Raw genomic sequence first — 19,894 nt, 5'->3', positions numbered from 1 at the left:
CGGGGGCAGCTGGGGAGAAAGGAGTCGAGCGCCAGGCTGACAGCGGGACCTGGCAGCGGGCGGGACAGCAGCGCGAGGACGCAGCAGGCGGCCGGGCGCAGCCCGAGTGCGGATCAAGCCAAGGCGCGCGGCGAGCGCAGCCCCGGGCCGGGGATGCGGCGGGCGCTGACCGCCCAGCCAGCCGGGCAGTCGGGCAGGAGCGTGGGCAGACCCGAGGGCGAGGAGGAGGCGGCTCCAGAGGCGGGCGGCCGCCGGGGAAGGCGCGGCGGCGCGCGGAGTTGCTGGACCCGCGCCCAGCCGGGTCCCCGGGTTCCCCGCCGTGCACCGCGGAGACAATAAAGTAGCTGGCGACAGCCCGGCGCACCGGAGCGCGCTGGCAGCGGAGCAGGTAGGAGACGGCCGGCGCCGGCCCGCAAGCCCCGAGCGCGGCCGCCGAGCGGCGCCACTGCGGGCACTCGGTGCGCCCGGGCGCAGCGCGCAGGTTCGGAGACCCCCAGCGGATGCGGGTCCCCCGCGCCCTGCCGGACGCCGCGCCCCGGCTCGGGGCTAACTGCAGCCCGCGCGGGAGTCCCGGGGGCGCCCGGCGCGGCGTTCCTGGCGCTTTGGTGGCGTGGAGACAGGAAGTTTGGCGGTTCCGAGGCGTTGGCGCGGGTGGGGTTTACACACGCGTCCCCTGAGACCCGGGGCTTTGGTTGCCGCGGGTTCGTGGGAGGCAGGGAGAAGAGCTGATGAGTCCCAGATCCGGCTGCCGGGAGATACTTTCCGAAGGCAGCGAAAGGAGTGGGAGGGATTTAGCAGAGGATGCAAAAGGTTTGGTTTGGCTGCCCTTTTTAAAAAATAGGCGGGTCGCACCCTCGCCGCTCCTGTGCTGAGCCGTCCCTTATCTGTGTTATTTAATTTTTCATTTTCATCTGGAGAGGGAAGAGTTACGATGATATATGGCTCTTTGTTTTGACAAGTGCCATTTCTTTTAGACTAGAGGGTAAATTCTTCCTTTGCCCTGAATGCCCTGTGCTCTAATACTGACCAGTAGCTGCCCTTATTCCCAAAGCAAGAGAGCTTGGGTTAAATCTTTCCTGGTCTGAGATGTCAGCCTCAAGTGGAGGTCTGTCTTTCGCTTGCCTTTGTGCGGACGCCTCCTTCCAGATGTGAGAGGGTTGGGCTGAAGCTTCGGGGTGGGGGTAATAATTATCCTGAGCATTCCTGGGATCTGCTAGGACTTGTAAACACACCAAAGCCAACTCCTCTGAACTTTTCGAACTGACACAATCTGTTTGCTAGTACCCAGACGTCTATGTCTGGAAGGTGATCCCTTTCTGAAGAAAAGACACGGCGGTGCTGACCGCAGCAGTATTTCAGGAAAGCTGGTTTATCCCTCAGTGTTAGCTCCTGTTAACCCCCAGAAACTTCCCAGTCTGTTGGGAGGATGAGTGTGAGAGATTATAGGACAATCCCTGACACGCTGTCTTCTGTCCTGATGGGAACAGATCTGCTAGGCTTCCAAATCAAACGTCTGGAGGGGAAGCAAAGCGCCCTGCCTGCTTTAACCTAGTCAACCTGCACTTTGATCTGGCTTCAAAGAGGGTGGAGAGAGAACCTATGTGGTATCCCACTAGGTACTTTACGGAGGGCATCATTAGTAGTCTTCTAAGTGGTAAACCAAGTCCTAGGAGAGAGGAATAACTTGCTGTGATTCTCCGTAGACTCTAGAGCCCGATTTCAGTTTGTGGGGCTCATAACCAGGACAGCACCTTTCAAAGGAAATCAGTGAGGTGGTGGTATTAATGAAGATGAAAATAACAAATAACTTCTGTATTTTTCATTTATTTAAATAGAATAATGTTTAACAGTGACTGACTCATGAGAAGCATAATGCTTTTGTCTCTTTAAAAAAAGTCATAAACTAGGTGTCTTGATGAGTCTACAATTCTACTTTTTTTTTCTTTTTGGTAGTGGGAATTGGACTCAGGGACTTTGTATTAAGCTACATCCTCAGCCTGTTTTGTTTTGTTTTGAAATACCATCTTGCTAAATTGCTTAATTGCTGAGCTCAAAGTTATGATCCTCCTGCTCCAGCCTCCCAGAATACTGGAATTATACCTGGCTTGATTATGTCTTCCTTTTCTTTGCATGTCTGAGAATTTTGTCATGAACAATAACATACATGTACAAGCCTCTAGAACAGTACTTGTGTTTCCTCGAAGAGGTCAAGACAGACACATCCAAGGACTTCTTAAACAGGAAGGGTTTAACATTTCTTTGTGATATCTGCACATACTAATCAAACAGTTCACGTGCTTAAATTCAGTACTGCAGGTGGGATGTTTTTGAAAAATACGCTGATGAAAAATGAAGAAATCTACCTATAGTGCATTGTCGTGAGGTTTGCTTGTCATTGTTGCTGAGAAAGTTCTCAGATGAGAATTCTGGTCTTGCAAGTGCTTGCTTGTTTCAAACTTCACTCTCTGTTTTGAAATTCGTGAGTTTCCCTCTTGGTGGCAGAAAAGTTAATGGGCTTCTCCAACAACCAGAAGATTGCACTCCAACCTCAGCATTGGAAAAGCATGGGAGGAGCCAACCTCACAGCCACTCCAGAGTGAAAGCAGCTGAAGGTTTCTCAGTAATATTTACCATCCCTGGCCTCGATTTCCAGCAAGCCTGAGAAATCTCATTCTCCATTTGATTCCACAGATTTAATTAGGGCTCTGCATTGCTTTTGAGCAAACAAAAAGCAAGTTTTGGCTGGCTGATAATATAAATAAGGTGCATGGAAAAGTTAAATGCCCCGTCTTATCCTGCCTGCAGTATCTTCTAGAATTTTATAGTTATCTTACACAGGTAAAGGTTTATACTGCAAGTTCTGTCATTAATTTATCATCATATACGTATTCACTCTCCTCACCCTGTCTGCCTTTCGACATTTGAACCTAACGTAAAGGCACGTGCTGGTGTACTCAGCTCTTGCCGTGCTTTAGTGCCATAACTAACTCCAGCCTATAGATAATGTGTCAGGCTCTCAGCAGGATTCAGGCGCTTCCTTCTTAGCTTTTCTGTCTCTTTTTTGCTGTACTGGGTACTCAAGCCAGGGCTCCAGCATCCTAGACAAGTGCTCTACCAATAAGGTACTACTTTTTTGCAGCCCTTTTTAGTTTTTATTTTGAAGGAGAGTCTTGAAAAGTTGCTCTTTTTGGTCTTGAAGTTGGAGTCTTCCTGCTTCAGCCACCTGAGTGTCTGGAATTATAGACGTGCATCACCATGCTCAGCCGTCTCCCTCTCTTTATGTGTACCTTTAATCATGTTTTGGAAGGGTTGCTTTTTGTAAGTAATTGATTTCTAATTCATTACGATTTTTCTTCTCCACTTAACATGAGCCCTGGGCAATCAGAAGTGGTAAGATAGCATTTTTCTGTTGCTAGGTGCTTGATAAAACATCTAGGTAATTTAGGGGCCAATCTTATTTTCCTCAGTAACCTGATTTACTGAAATTATCCTGTCATTTTTTATTTCATTCTTCTGACGAAATCAATTTTTAACCTAATCTCATGAGGCAGTGTTTTTCAAAATAAAGGTCATAAAATCCATTTAGGGGGTCACAATGAGTCTTAAAAGAATATCTAACAAGACAGAGGCTAGCACATCATCATGTTAGTGAAGACCATGGTTTTGTAAAACTGGGTCAGTTCTAGAGATAGGATACATGCACATTTTGGGTTTCAGTATAAAAGGTAATCCTTAGTATAAGCTGCTTTCAAGAAGTTTGAAAGGCACTGTCACCAGGTGCATGTATCTGATGGTGTGTGGAGTGAGGATACAGAGAGTGTATCTATGTATTTCATTTACATGTGGGTTCTGACGGGTGCATGGGTGAGCCTGGCTTGCCCAGCATCTTGCTGAAGGCTGAAAAAATGACTTTAGGATCTCATTTCTTTCTTCTCATTTTTGTAGCTCTGCTTTCCTGTGTGTATTGGGTTCTGTCTTGGATGTTAAGATGACTGTGTAGCATTTGCTAGTTGGTGAGGTTTCAGGTTCATTTGGAGTCTGATTAAAAAGTCTAATAAAAAAAATAAACTCCCTGCTATTATGTGGGTTTTGCTTTGTGTGTGCCTCCAAAGCTCCACGTGCTGGCCTCCTAGTGTGGCAGGGTTGGGCGGTGGTAGGAGTTAAGGGGCTGGGATCGTGAAAGGTGCTTAGGTCACAGGACACCGCTCTTGGAAAGGGTCAATGTAATCTTACAGGACTCTGGTTGGTTCCTTAGAGAGTGAGTTGTTATAAAACCAGTGAGCCTGGTCCCCGAATCTCTAGTTTCTGTCTTGCCTGTAATCTCTTCCACATGATCCTTTACTGTTATGGGATGTTTTGACCATGAGGCCCTAACCGGACAGAACCTATAGGATCACTTGATACTGGACTTTTAGCCATGAAAACTGAAATAAATAACAAATTTTTTTTCTTTGTAAAGTGTCCAGATTTGGGTATTGTGTTATAGCAACAGAAAGTGGACAAAGACAATCCCACTTCCCCAGTTACTGAATAGACAAGTCTCAAAATTTGTTCTGCTTGGCCTCACTGTCTCATCTGGAGGAAATTTCTGTGCTGACCGGCTTCCGCTGAAGTTGAGGGTTGTGCCCCAACAGTTCAGAAGTTCCCAGACTGTACAGATTTAGGATGCTGGTGAGCTAGACTGCCAGTGAATATAATTGCTGAAAATAGGGGGAAATACATGCTGAAGAAGTCAAAAATAAACCTTCAGTGCAGTGTAAAAGTTCCTAATGAAGAACAAAATACCTCTTCTCTTCCAAATAGTGCAAGATGAACTGAGTTACCCTGAGGCAAACAGGTTATGAATATGATCCTCACGTGTGTAAGGGAAACCTTGCCATTTCTTTTACCAATCACTATCAGTACTTATGAGATCAAATGCAGGACGAGTCAGATAGGTAGTAGCTGCCTTTCCAGTGACCGAGGCAAACAAACAAAAAACAAAACAGATACATCAATTAAAAACCCACAACAGACCAAAACCTCTTACAAGGGTGACCATGATCCTTTTTGCATATATGCAAATATTGGAAACGTTTATTTAGATCAATTTGTGTGCTGGTATGGCAAATATAGTTTTTTAAGTAGTGTCTTAGAGAAAATCACTTAAAGAATATATTTCCAGAGGTCTAAGGCAAATGAGTACTTGGTTCTGCCACTTCTCAGTCTTGAGGTGTTTATTTGGGTCTGTGTTGCTTTGCCTGTGGGGATGTGCTGGCTTTAATTGTTGTCTGGCACTCCAGTTACAATTAGCCAGTGTGAATACACACAGCCCTAATTGTATATGGCTGGGAGCGTAATGTCTGCTCACAGTGAAGTTGCCTGGAAGCCGTGTGAGCATGCTAGCTTGCCCAGACAGTATTACCTACAGGCTGAGGCTTCAGTTTGGACAGTAAAGTATTTAGCCACTCTGCCTACAAAGGCCATTTTAGTGGGCCATGATTAGGGGTCATTTAATATATTAAATTATTTGACAAGAATTATTCTCACCAGGAAATCTGAAATAATAATGTTTAAGGAGGCATTCTTATGTGGTAAAAAAAATAATGGCCACTTAGAAAGTGCCTACCCTTTAACAGTCTGGTAGTTCTTAACCTAAGGTCACTTTTGTCCCTAAGGAATGTTGGTTAATGTCCAGAGAAATTGTCAGTCATCACCACATGGGGTGAGAGGATTCTGGAATCCAGTGGCTACAGGACCAGGCTGCTGATGACCAGTCTGCAGTGTGCATGATGGTCCCCACACTGAAGAACTGACCAGCCCCAAATGTCAGTTGTACTTAGGAGATGAAACACTGGTGGGTAAATTACATTTGAAGAAGAAGAAGAGAAAGTGCCTGGAGCTCCCAGGGGGCTGGAGTGACAGCTGCATGGATGTTTACCTTGAGATAGTTAACTGAACTCTGTAATGCTATTTTGTATTTCAAGTTATATTGCGAAGCTATAGTCATACAAACAACATGGTACTGGCACAAAAAATAGACAGGTATACTAGTACAATATATGACACAGAAAACATCACTAGCACCTTTAACCATCTAATTTTTTAAATAAAGGGGCTAAAACATATGTTGGAAAAAATGTAGTGTTTCTGACAAACAGTGTTGGGAAAAATGGTTATCCATGTGCTGGAGATACAAACTAAGATTCATATCCTTTGTACTAACATCTATCAACATGGATTAGATACTTAGGTATAAAAATGAACATTGAAATTGCTGAAAGATAATTTAGGGGAAACGCTTGAAGCCAAAGCCACAGGCAAGGATTCTAGTAGCACACAAATGAATATCAAGAATCAACAAATTGGATTCCATCAAATTTAAAAAGCATCTGCAGAACAAAAGAAACAATCAACAGAGTGAAGAGATGGCCTACAGATGGGAGAAAAATTTTACCAGCTACTCTTCTGATGAAGGGCTAATATTTAGAATAAGTAATAAACTGATCAGTGTTAATCCCCAAAATCAAATGACTCAATCCAAAAATTACAAATGAACTGAGTAGACCCTTGTCCAAAGAAAGAGTACAAATGTTTAATAATTTCATGAAAAAAAGTTCATAATCTTTAGCCAATAGGGAAATACAACTCAAATAACACCTGAGATTCCATTTTACCCTGGACAGAATGCTTTGCATCTAGAACACAAAAACCAACAAATGCTAATATGAATATGGGCTTAAATGAACTCTTATACACTGGTTTATTAACTAACTAACTTATTTTTTTACAGGCAGAGTCTCACGATGTGTTTTAGGCTGGCCTTGAACTTATATATAGCCCAGGCTGGCCTTGAACTTGTAGTGGCTCCCCCTCCCTCCTCCTCCCGAGTGGCAGGACTACAGGTGTGCACCACCACACCTGACACCTGCTGTATTAGAATTTTTAAAAATGCACTCAGTGTTATAGTCTGAGGGGGAAAGTGTGCTTACTATAGCCATAGGCTACTCCTGATGCCTGGTGGGGTCTTGTGCCCATGTAAGGCTCAGTAGATGACAGAGCTCACGGTAACAAGAGCAGCACATGGTCACCAGGTGCTCCTCCGTGAGCGGAATGACCCTGTGATGTCTGTGCGGGACCCTTGTCAGTGCTCACCACCCTCTGCAAGGGGCAGCTCTTGCCCCTATATTGTTCTGTTTTTATGACAAGAGGTGACTGGGTAAGATAGGAAGTAAAGGGGTTTATTTAGCTCACAGTTCTGGAGGGTTCAAGAGAGTGGTGCAGGCTTCGCTCAGCTCTGGGTAAGGCTCACGAAGAAGGCATCGTGGTGAGAATGTGGAAGTCCTCGAGATCACACGGAGAGACGGGAAGCAGCCGGGCGAGAGAGGGGCCAGTCATGCCCCAGCTGCTTCCCCTGGTACTGGGAAGCCAGGGCCTCAGCGTAGACACACGTTCTATCATTGAGCTACATCTCAGTGCTTTTTATATTTTGCTTTGAGACAGCGTCTTGTTAAATTTCCGGGGCCAACCTTGAACTTGTGATCTGCCTGTATCAGCCTCCTGTGTTGCTGGTGTTAAATATGTCTTGGATACCTGTTGTTACACATCCAGCTGAACTTACTGTTATTATGACAGTTCATTCCTGTGGTCATTAAAGCATTAAACCCTTCCAAGGGCAGTGCCCCCAATGATCCAGTCCCCTTCCACTCGGCCCTATCTCTTCAAGTTGCAATTATCTCCCAGCAGTGCCACCCTGGGGCCCACTCTTCCAATACAGAAGCCACATCCAAACAACCAGACCTTCCCATCTCCTATTACAGTCCAGGAAACTGATTCTGAGGCTGCCGCTTGGCTAAAATCACATGGTAGTTGTTGCCTTGGCAAAATCCGCATGTAGACAATTATTGTATAGAGAGGCAACGTGGGTTATTGCTGCAAATTCTAGTTCTCATGTTCCATGTGCTAGCATCACACAGTCTGCTCTCAAATCTTCCTGGGCCACTTACTAAATGTGTGCTTGAGCAAGCGACTTGACCTTTGTGCCTCAGTTTCCTCATCCGTGAAAGGGAGATAAGATTTTCTACTTCACTGGGTTATTGTGAGGATTCAAAGACAAAATATAACTTGTCTCACACTGTGTTTGCTGTCTGTTAAGTACTCAATAAATGCTGTTAGTCTGTTGTAGGCTCAACGGGAAATAACACTAGCTGTATTATTTGTTGAGAAACAACTATGTGCTAGATTTTTATCTAGCTGTTTTCCAGTTATTGTTCTTTCTTCTTACAAATCCTGTGAAATGGGTACAATATCCATGTATTGTTATTACCTTCACTTTACATATAAGAAAAATTGAGATGCAGTGAAATCCAGGTCATTCTGCTCCCAAAGTCTCTGTTGTTATTTATTATGTCACATTGTTTGACTTAGAGGAAAGCTAGGATTAGAACAGCATAAAAATGAGCTCTCAAGATAGGCTATAACATAGCAAGCTATAAAGAGACAGTGCAGGGACAGAACCCAGGTTTTCTTTCTTCCATGGCCCTATCTGTTTTCAAGACAAATATACCCACCCGTGGGGCATCTGTGCTGGTAGGCGTGAACACAGATCAAGAGTATGGGATCAGTGATTGAGAGGTTGTCTTCGAATCCAGCTTAAGAATTCTAGAACTATATTTACTCAAGTAAGCCAGGTGTATCCCAGGGAGAACACGAATTGATTTTGGTAAACACTTTACTTGAATGCCTGTCTGTTTTAATGTGTATCAGAAAAAAAAGTTCATCTGGACCTTCCAGTCTTAGAAAAGGTGATATTCCTTTCTGGCTTGTTAAATAAATTATTAACAGGTTTGATGTCGTTGTTTAGTATTAGGCTAAGCAAGAAAGTCCCTGTAAAATAATTTAAAAACACATACTAAGTAAAACACAGTGTAGTTAGTATTGAAAATGGCACAGCCTCCGAATGACTCCGAAAGGCTGGAGGAGAGTGATGTGCCTTGACTTAGTGCACACCAGTCACCTGGGGCTCAGTTCTTGCGTCAGCAGGTCTGGGGAGAAGCCCCAGTCTGCCTCTGACAAGCTGCATGTGATGCCAAGAAGGCTGCTCTGGGGACCTCACTGTTTGTAGCAAGAATCAGAGGACCTGGGAGACTTCTGTGCATGTGCTGGGGGCTGTAGAGGCTGCAGAGACACACAGGCAATATCCTGTCTGCTAGAAGCTGCGTGTAGGTGGAGAAATCATGTGTGAATGAGCCTGCAAAGCCAGCTATCCCCTCTTTCCAAAGTGGGGCTCCAAATACAGGGAAGATCCCTGCCCCAGGGCTGCAGCGTCGTCATGGGAGACGGGGATGCGTGGCCTGGGATTTCACTTGAGTGTGAAAAGTTCACAGCAGCAAATGGGGAGTTCTAGGACAGGGCCAATACGTAGGAGGAGGACACAAGAAACAGGAAAGACAGGAGGAATAAAAGATTATAGCAGGAAAACTGGAGAATGTATCTGATCAACATGAAGGATCAATCTGGACCATCAGATCAAATTAGCCTCTCTTGTCTTCAAGGAAGCAGCCCAGCTTCCTGGTGAAGACAGCCATTTATTGATCCCAGTAAGTGCCAGACCCTTGCCGCGAGCACTTCCCACATAGTATTTCATTTGTCTACACAATAGCCCAGTGACCCAGGTTTTGCAGAGCTGGAGACGCAGCCCTGGAAGGCTTCATGACTTGTTCACGCAGCTACTCAGTAACAGACCCCGGGCTCCAGCTCAGAGCCGCTTCTGCATTGTGCTGCCACCCTGCCAGACTTCCCTCTTTGTTGTGTCTGATAGTCACAACAGAAGAGCGTGGCTTTCTGTCCAGACAGTGCGCCTGCTGAGTCTGGTGGCTCATCTTGTCTCAAATTAGAATGTTGCTTGTACAACAGATCCTGAGAAAACCTGCAAGCACACTCACCAAGCAGTTTGTCCTTAATCATTATTTATAGAAATTGTTGTTCTTTTCTGCTTTGCTCTATAAGCTAGGAACAGAGTGGTGTTTACAGCATTGTGATCTTACATGGAAATGAGGTACAACAGTGCCTCTAGAGTAAGCACGGTCTGTTTTGTTACGGTGAGGAGGTGCTTGGCTTTGGAAATCACTGAGTAGCCTAGACAGACAGTTATTGGAAATAATTATGCCCTGCCACAGCAAGGGGCCTGTCACAGCCCTTCCCGATTCAAAAGGTCTTTCTGGAAATACCAGCATCCATTCTCCAGCTGGTGCTTATAACAGCCGACAGCGTCAGTGGGGGACCCGACAATGGAGGAGGCGGAGGATTGTTTTGGGGCTTCCCTGGTTGCACCTGACTGAGTGCATCACATTAATCCAGCCACTGCAGAAGGGCCATATGTGACCTGAATGCCAGGCAATCACATGCATGAGGCTTCTCGCCAGCCTGGCCCTACTCACCCAAGTTTCGTACTGTGGCAGGGTTCCTCCAGGTAAAGGAGGCCCTGGCGAGAAGCAGGAGTGGCAGTAGTGTGGACTAGAATGGTGCTGGGTGGACAATCAAGAAGGCCGAGTCCTGATCCTGCCTTAGCAGCAGACTGATGTGAGATGCATTAATGAGGTTCCTTGATTTGTCACATCGCAGCAGTAACCCATTTCTCACTTCAGCTTAAAACAACGACAACAACAACAGAAACCAGATAAATGCACTTAAAATGGGTTCCTTCACTGTAGCGCATGAGTGGGAATTTTAGGTGAAGTTATTTGCTATGCAGTAAAAATGCTATTTGGATCTAATAACCTTTGAGTATTCAGGCAAATCTCAAAATGAGATTGCGGCGCATCTAGTAAGTCGGCAAAGATAAGGGTATTTGAGGCCATCACAGATGAACTAATTGCATCCATTTCCATGTGCAAAGTGAAAAGCAAGATCCTGATAAGCTAATGAAAACCGTGTGGCCCCACAATAGGAACATGGAACCCGTTCCCAGTGGGGCTGTTAGGCTTAAATTGAGGATGTAGCATGGTCATTTGCTCTGACTGTGCTAAATTAATTCAATGTGTGTTTTGAAGAGAATAAAGAGGAGTGCTGTTTTAGGTGTCTCCACCTTCCCAGGCAAGCTGCACTTTCCCTGCCTAAAAAAAAAAAAAAAGCACAGGACATCCAGTTTACTAGAGGTCAAAAGTTTGGTTGAAACAGAAAAAGAAAAAGAAATCATTTCTGCAATGATTCAGCTGCTTTGGGGATTTCGTATGCAGTGGTTCTCATTGTGCTTTCTAGCATGTGGCTTAATTACACTTGGAAATGCAGCCTGAAAACAACCGTTGGAATTTTTAAGATCTTAGAGCAGAGCTGTGGAAGTAAGATGATAAAGGATGTTTAAAAATTGAGTTTGTCAGCAGGTGTTTGTGCTATCTGGCAGATGCTTTTTCAACACTATAATAAGAAAGAAGTGTAACTTTGGCTTCTCTCAGAGTGTGCAGTGCCAACCTTTCTCCCCACCCTGTGTACAGTTCATGTATACAGCATTGTTAAGGAGTACGTACTTTCTGTGGTAGTGGGGACTGAACACAGGGCCTTCTCACTGAGCTACATCCCCAACTCCTTCTTACTTTAAAATAGAGTCTCACAAAATTGTCTAGTCTGAGCTCTAATTTGTAATCTTCCTGCCTCAGCCTCCCAGAGTGCTGGGATTACAGATGTGCCACCACACCCTGCTAGGAAATAAGTGCTTTATTTCACTTAAGTGATTTTTCTAGCTGATTAAACTTACCTCTTTTACCCACATACTTTTAAAAAAACTACCTTTAATGAAAACATGCCCCCCTAACTTTGGATTATATTAAGGTTGTGCCATTTTTCCTGTAGTTGGGTTCCTCATGTTAAATATTGCTTTTTGCTCCTTATTAAAAGCCTGTTATTTTTTGACAGCTGAATTTTGTGGGGTTGAGTGCCTATTTATAAATATTACAGGTTTGGTCCCTTTGTTATTCTTATCCCAGGCAGCAGGCTGAGAACTTCGTATCCATTGTAACCTTCTACTAATCTGTCCAACCCCCGAGGAAATGTGAACATTATTATTCCTCCCATTTTACAGTTGACAAAAATGATTAAGAGATTGGTAGTAAGTGGCAGAACTGGGATTTGAACCTGTCTGTACCTCAGGTATCTGTTGTCAGCTGTTAATCTAAACTGCTTCTTTTCATCTGGAGTGTCCTTTCTGCCCTTCTTTGGGTATTTCTCTTCCTCTCACTTTACAAACCCTCACCCTGATGAGGGCTCTAGGTGAGATCTCTACCTCTTTTGTGGTGCATTTTGGATGTCTTTTTCCTTACCAAGTTATGTGAGGATATTTTTGCTGATCCCTGGGTTCCCAGACATCTGCACAGTTGCAGTTTCCGGAAGTTTAACCTGGGAACTCATCATTAGGCATGCTAAGGCTTTGGGTGGGATTATAGGATTTCCTACATTATGATTAAGCAGCAGCATCAAGAAACCTGCAATCAGAGGAGTGTTCGGCAAGTCTGTATGTGTATGTCGGCAAGGCTTTTCAACAAGCAGCCAGAAACTAAAAGTGTTAGGCTTTGCAAGGCACATGGCCCGGGTTGCATGTTTCAGCTCCCCTTTGTAGGGCCATAGAGAATATATGGAACAGCAGTGGTGAACTGATGGCACCCAGGTCATAGCAGGCTGTTATTGAAAGCTCTAAAAGTTTTGCCATCACTGACTTAGACATTAGTGACATAGAATAATGGTGACTTTGATCTGGGAAAACTTTATTTACAAAGAACAGTTGTGGGCAGGAGGGGGCCCAAGGGCCATCCCTTGCCAACTCTTAAAAGAAAAAAGGACCAACTACGAGTTTAAAAAAATCAACTAGATAGATGACTGAGAGGCAGAGTAGAGGAATGGTCCCAGGAGAGAATACCTGAGTTTGTCTCTTAGTCTAAAACCAGTGATTCTAATTTAGGCAAGGATGTTAGCCCCTGGCCTTCATGTTACATCTCTAAGATTGGGAAGCTAGCTAATAGGCCTTACTGCTGAAAAATAACAGAGTTATAGTCCTGCTTCACCCCTTGACAACCTGAACAGCATGTCATTAGGTGGGTGAGTGGTGCAGACCTGACAGAGCACACACACAGACCTGGAGAGTCATCACTCCTAGAGCTGTCAAGAGGTGTGTACAGATGCCTGGATAACACATTGCTGTACAGTCAACTGTTTAAATACATAGTAGTTCATTCTAAATTATAAAAAGAATAGCAGAGTAAATATATAAACCAGTGACATGATTGCTACCAAGTGCTATGCACGTACATAATTGGATGTGTTTCATGGGCGACACCATGGGATTGCTTAAGCCAGCGTCACCAGAGGCATGTGAGCAATGGCCTTCAAAATAGCCTGTCAACCATGACACCAGCCAATAGGAATTTTTACCTCCATTATAATCTTACAGAGCCCCTGCTCCATATGCAGTCTGTTGTCAAACGAAATGTTTTACAGAGCATGACTGTGCAGGCAGGTGTGCCTTGTTTTATTGTGCTGTGCTTTATTGCACTTTGCAGATGTTGCATTTACATATTGAAGGTTTTACAGCAGCCCCGTGTAGAGCACATCTGTGGGCATTGTTTTCCCAACAGCAGGTGCTCACTCTGTGTCTCTGTACCACATTTCAGTAGTCAGTACAGTATTTCATACTTCTTCACTATTACTATATCTGTGATTAGGGATCTTTCATGTTATTATTGTAATTGTTTCTGAGTGCCACCAATATTGCCCATAAGAGATGGTGGACTTAACCAGTCATATGTCATATGTGTACTGACTGACTACCAACACCCAGCTGTCCCAATCTCTTACCCTCTACCTGGACCTCCTTATTTCCTGGGACACTTGTGACTTCTAAATGAGGCCCACTAATAATCTTACAAGGACTTCTTAATAGTTCTCTCACTTTAAAAAACTGGAAATTAATACGCTTAGTGAAGAAGGCATGTCAAAAGCCAATAAAGCCTAAAAACTAGGTTATTCACACTAGCTAACCAAGTTGTAAAGCCAGGGAAAAATTCTTGAAGGCAAAGTACTGTTCCAGTGAACACAAGAATGATAAAAAACTAAAGTATCCTGGTTGTTGATATGGAGAAAGTCTTAGTGATCTGCGTAGAATATCAGACCAGCCACAACTTCCCTTAAGCTAGTCTGGGGCAAGATCTTTTTTTTTTTTTTTTAATCGGTACTGGAGATTGAACTCATGACTGCCTGCTTGCAAGGCAGGTGCTTATACCACTGAGCTAAATCCCCAGCCCCATGGGGCAAAATCTTAATCTCTTCAATTTTGCAAATGCTCAGTAAGGTGTAGAAGCTGCAGAAGAAAAGTTTGGAGCTAATAGGGTTGGTTTGGAGGCTTCAGGAAGTCAGCCATCTGCATCACGTGCATCTGTATTACAGTGCCAGATAAAGCTGCAGGGGCTGATGGAGAAGTTGCAGTGGGTTCCCCCAAAGATGCAACTGATTCAAAGATGAAGATGGCTGCACTGAACAACAGAATCTCAACGCAGATGAAACAGTCTGTATCAGAAAAAGGTTCCATATAGGACTTTCATAGCTAGAGAAGCTAGGTCAATGTCCAGCTTCAAAGCTGTCAAGGGCAGGAGGACCCTTTTATTAGGGTCTTCTGTAGCTGTTTATTTGAAGCTGAAGCCAAGGCTCATTTGCCATTCCAGAAATCCTGGGGCCCTGAAGAATTCTACAGAATCTACTCTGCCTGTGGTCTATAAATGGAGCAACAAAATCTAGATGTCAGCACATCTGCTTACAACATGGTTCACTGAATACTGAACACTGTAAAGACCTACTGCTCAGAAAAAGATTCCTTTCAAAGTATTATTGCTGAATGACCATATACCTGGCCTCCCCTGAGCTCTGATGGAGATATACAATGAGACAAAGGTTGTTTTCATGCTTACTACCTCAGTATCCATTTTGTACCCCATGGATCAGAAGCAATTTCAACTTTCAATTCTCATGTTTTAAAGAAACACAGTTTGTAAAGCTGTCGCTTCTGTGGACAGTGATTCTTCTGATGGATCTGAACAAAGTCATTTGAAAGGAAAAATTCAGTCCTTTGGGAAAGGATTCACTGTTGTGAATGCTTAAGAGCGTTGATGATTTGAGGGCGGAAGTCAAAATAACAGAATGAACGGGAGCTTGGAAGGAGGGTTGGTTCCAGCCTTCATGGATTACTTTGAGGAGTTCGAGATTCCAGAAGAGGAAGTAACTGCAGATATGGTGGAACCAGAAAGAGAACTAGAATTAGAAGTGGAGCCTGAGGGTGAGACTGCTTTGCCACAGTCTCGTGGTGAACTTTAATGCACGAGGAGTTCTTTTTATGGATGAGTAAAGAAAATGGTTTCTTGAAATGGAATCAACTCGTGGTGAAAATACTGTGAAGCTTGTTGAAATGCCAACAAAGGATTTAGAACATTACATACATTTAGTTGATAAAGCTGCAGCAGGATTTTAGAAGATTGACTCCAGTTTTGATGGAAGTTGTCTCATGAGAGCATGATATTATTTGCCACAAAGAAAAATTTCATGAAAGGAAGAATTAGTGAAGGCAGTAAACTGCGTTGTTGTTTTATTTTGAGAAGTTGCCACAGCCACTCCGACCTTCAGCAAGTACCACCTTGGTCACCCAGCAGTCACCAACATTGAACCCAGACCCTCCACCAGCAAAATGACTATGCTTCACTGAAGCTCAGGGAACCATTAGAATTTTTTTTTTTAGCAATAAGGCAATAAATAAGGTATATAAATTGTTTCTTTATGATATAGGGCAATGAAACTCCCAACCTACTAGGCCCGTGAGTTTGTGTTCTCTCAAACTGAAAAATGAATTTTAAAAACAACGGAGGTTAACAGTAGAATACATTTATTGAGGGAAAGAAAGCTTCTGTCTGAAGAGAGACAGAAGGGGATCCCGAAAGGGTTGCCCAAGACTCTGTCTTTTCCAGGGACTTTTATAGAGTAAAACCATGGGTTCACGGTGGGACATAACTATAGTTAGCCAATAAGATCAGTAGTTTGGGTAAAATTGATTAAATTGGGGACAAATGGGGAAGTGAGTCACATAGGAAGTGGGCATTCTTAGAGATCCTTGACTCCTCCTATAGGGATTGGGATGGTGACTCTTGGCTTCTCAAGGTGATCCAGATTTAATCCCTAAAGATTATATTTAAGGGTGTGGTTGCATTTGTTTTTCCTTTTGAGATCTGGCCCACAGCAAGAGGTATGTGTGTTCCCTTCCAAGGTCATCAGATATCTGGTCCTCTGTGCCAGCTTCCTCGAGAGCCTAACCCTGTCTGACTGCCTGTAATGTTTCTAACTAACTCAGCTGCCTGCAACACTTACATATACTCATGCACATTTAACAGACTGTAGTATCATGTCAACATAATTAACTGGGCCTAGTGGTGCAGGGCTGTAATTCTAGTACCTAGGAGGCTGAGACAGGAGGATCATTGTGTTGTCAAGGCCAGCCTGGGAATGATGAGTTCAAGACCTCTCTGAACTACACTGTGAGACGCTGGGCTGTAAGGAGGAGGGGTTCAGTTGAGGAAGAAGATCACGGATGATGCCTATTGGAGGGGTGTGTCTAGCCCCAATGTCCCTCCAGCCCTTCTTGGCTGCCTTGAGATAAGTAGCTTTCCTCTGCCTTAGCTTTCTATGAGGCTATGTTCACCTCACCACACGCCTACGTCAGTGGAGCCAATGACTGTAGACTAAGACTTCTGAAGCCGTGAGCCTGGAGAAACCCTTCCTCCGTTAGCTGTTTTTCTTATGTATTTTGTCACAGTCGTGGGAAATAGACTAACATAATATTCTGTACCATTTACCAGAGTTTGCCATAGGAATTAAGCTTCAGTTATCTCAGATCAGTGATAGTTGACTTAAGAGGACACTTTAAAAATAAAGGCCCTTTCTTTCTGGTCTTCTGTCCCTGCCCCTGACTGGGAAAGCAAGATCATCCTGGGATGATCTCAGATACACACTTGCATCCTTGCCCTGGTTTGGCTTTTGGGGAAAATGAAACAAAAACAAAACCAAAACCCCCCAAAATAACCATAGTCCCTCCTACAGAGGCCAAATGAGAATTGCCTGTGTATGTTGGAGTGGGGTAAAAGTTTGTTTTTAGCAGTTTTCTAAAATAATCATGCTTGGGCAGTTTTTGTTGGGTAGAGAAATGCTTATCTATTCCGTGTCTATCAAAAGGAGAGAAGGTAATGGAATGCTTATCCTGTGGGTTTCTAGAAGAATGGAGACTATTTCCTTGTGTAAGTAATGAATAAACCAAATGATTTTATACAAATGACTCTTTTTGCTTACAAAAATATTTTCCCTTTTCTTCTTTTTTTTAGTTGTAGGGGGAACAACCCAGAGCCACCTGCATGTGAAACACATAGTCTACCATTAAGCCACACCCCAGCCTCAAGTATTGAAATTTTGGTGTGTGAATGGGAGATTCTTTCCCTAGAAGATACTTGTGGTTCTAAAGTGAGCCAGTTTACTGGATTGTGTTATGAGAAATAGTCAGAACGGCATACATTGTGACTGATGAATTGTGTGATACTGCCTGAGAACATTTGTATTTTAAAAGAGGACATTTGAAAATCAGTTTTGTTTTCTAAGAGTATAACCAGCCATCCTGACTTGCCCAGGGCTAAGACATTCCTGGGATGAGGGACTCCTAGTCATAAACCAGGACAAATTAATCTACCTTAGTCTAAGCAAAGGTCACACAAAGTTTACCCCCTGGAAGGTTAGGCTCTTTTAATGTCTATATAACATCATATTTTTAAAATGAGTCCAAATTTAAACATACAAGGCATAATAAAGAAGATGGGGAATGTTTAAATTTTAAAAATTCATTGCAATAAAATACACATGGCCATTAATTACCCTTTGCATATCCCCCTCGCTTCAAATGTATGTGTCCCAGTGGTGGATATGGAAGTCCTTTTTTTGTATTCAGTTGTATTGTTGTGGCTGCCTAGATATACTAAATTGGTTAAAACTTCTATCTTTTATGATAGTTGGACTTTGGGCAAAGCCAGGAGTAATACTGTACCAGATCCAGTAAATAAGGTAGACAGGATATGCTGAAATGTTTTTATAAGCCTGCCTTTCTATTAAATGGCAGTTGGTACCTGCATTCACTATATTTTTGATCATGCTTCATAAAGACATTCGTAATAGAAACTGCTTCAAGAAAATGGCAAGAATGATAAGAGTGGTAAAGTGTGTTTGAAGGGGAGGCAGTATTTTGAGAGGATTAATAGCAATGTGCCTTTTATTGTAATGTTTGTAAAATGTAAACACAGACCTTATTTTTGGATCCGTATACTTTCTAGATTTCTAATTGAAAAAGTTTGAGTGAATGTCACACAATGACTTGGGTTTTCCTTTGTGTGTGTATACGTGGGCGTTACTTCTGGATAAGACTGTCCTGGCTGTGTGGTCCCTCAGCACTGTTTCAAGGGGCAGTGGGTTTGGAAACTGTGGCATCTCTTTCCTTTGACAGCCTCCATTTCACTCACCAAGAAGCAGTGGGCCCCTCCGCTGGAAGGGCTCTCGGTACCTGCAAAGGTGGGCAGGGAAAGGACTCCACCGCCGGGCAAGCATAAAACACCAGTGTCCGCTTGCTCTCCACTTAGTTATCTGTCATCCTCCCAGCCTCCTTCTGCGGCAGGATCATCTATTTTTAGTGATGTTGGGTCTTAAGCAGGGACGAACTTGTGAAAATTTTTGCTTGCAGATTAGACGGGTGTGGCTATGTGAAGTGAAGGAGAACAAGTACCATGCCCCAGCATGAAAGGCAGAAATAACTCAATGTGCAAACCATGCCAGGGAGCGGGACTCAGAGGACTGGGAGCCAGATATGTGTAGAGCAGCCTGTGAGAGGACGACCTGGAATTTGAGCTTAAAATGATTTTATGTATCAAACCAGGCAATTTAGGCCCTGAGATGGATACTTGAGGCTCAATGGAAAAGTTAATGAATTGATTTGGTACAAAAAAGTAATAGAGTTTGAAACCAAGTTATGTCACGTAGCTACCTTATAATGGGTACAGGTCCCTTGTTTGCTCAGATGTAACATGGAGACAGGAAAGGAAGGAACCTAACTTTTGTTGGGCATCTGCTGTGTTCTAGAGATAGTGTTAGGAGTGAAGAGGAATTGTTTCATTTAAAGCTTTTCAGTCCTGCAGGATGGGTGTGCTTGGCTCCATCACATCAGGAAACTAAGGCACAAAACACATTGTTTTCTTAGCTTTGCTCAAGTAAGTGAGGAAGCCAGAATTCAAAACTGGGTTAGTCTGATCCAGCGACAGTGCAGTTTTTATTGCGCCAGCCGGTCTGTTACCTCCTCGGGGCTGCAACGCAGTGTGCCAGAAACAGATCCTGAGATCAACTGGAAGTAGTTGATTTGTGAAGAACAGAAAATACCTCTAGTGAGGAAAAGTAACAAGGAATGGAATGGAAGGTGGCCCCCAAAAGTGTTTTATTTGACGTAGCTGTGACAGTGGACCGATGGAAATTATTCCCACCAAAAAGAATTCCAGGCACCAGCATAGCGTGTGCCTCCCTATTTCCCATCTGACAGAGGAGGTAGCCAGGGTGTCCACACACCAGCTACTGAGCCGTTCCCTGAGGGCTACTTTCGGGAACTTTCGTTCCTCTGTGTATATCTTGAGCATAGCAGCATGGAACTTGAGCAGTAGAAGAAAGTTCTGGGTAGGGAAATGCAGGTGCTGCAGTTGGGAGCACCTGCGTGCCCTGTGGGGAGGAGTGTGGGAGGCACCTGGACAGCACCTACCGTGGTGTTCTTAAGAGTCAGAGGCAGTGTGTACTGTGGCAGGCTTTGGCCACCTCATGT

The 19,894-nt window shown here is 43.9% G+C and overlaps 1 protein-coding gene across 1 annotated transcript in view; it reads left to right on the top strand.

The window, feature by feature from the left end:
- The first annotated feature begins 248 nt into the window (after nt 1-248).
- The window catches only part of Frmd4b (FERM domain containing 4B), a 334,677-nt gene continuing 315,031 nt past the window's right edge, over nt 249-19,894 (top strand). Inside the window, exon 1 of the mRNA XM_063260238.1 lies at nt 249-388. The gene's annotated coding sequence lies outside the window, so the exon portion shown is untranslated. The remainder of the gene's footprint in view (nt 389-19,894) is intronic.

The sequence above is a fragment of the Cavia porcellus genome, unplaced genomic scaffold (genome assembly GCF_034190915.1).
Source record: "Cavia porcellus strain 051 isolate PalLab524CR breed Dunkin Hartley unplaced genomic scaffold, mCavPor4.1 scaffold_13, whole genome shotgun sequence".
Classification (NCBI taxonomy): Eukaryota; Metazoa; Chordata; class Mammalia; order Rodentia; family Caviidae; genus Cavia; species Cavia porcellus.
This window is presented reverse-complemented; position numbering and strand designations above follow the sequence as displayed.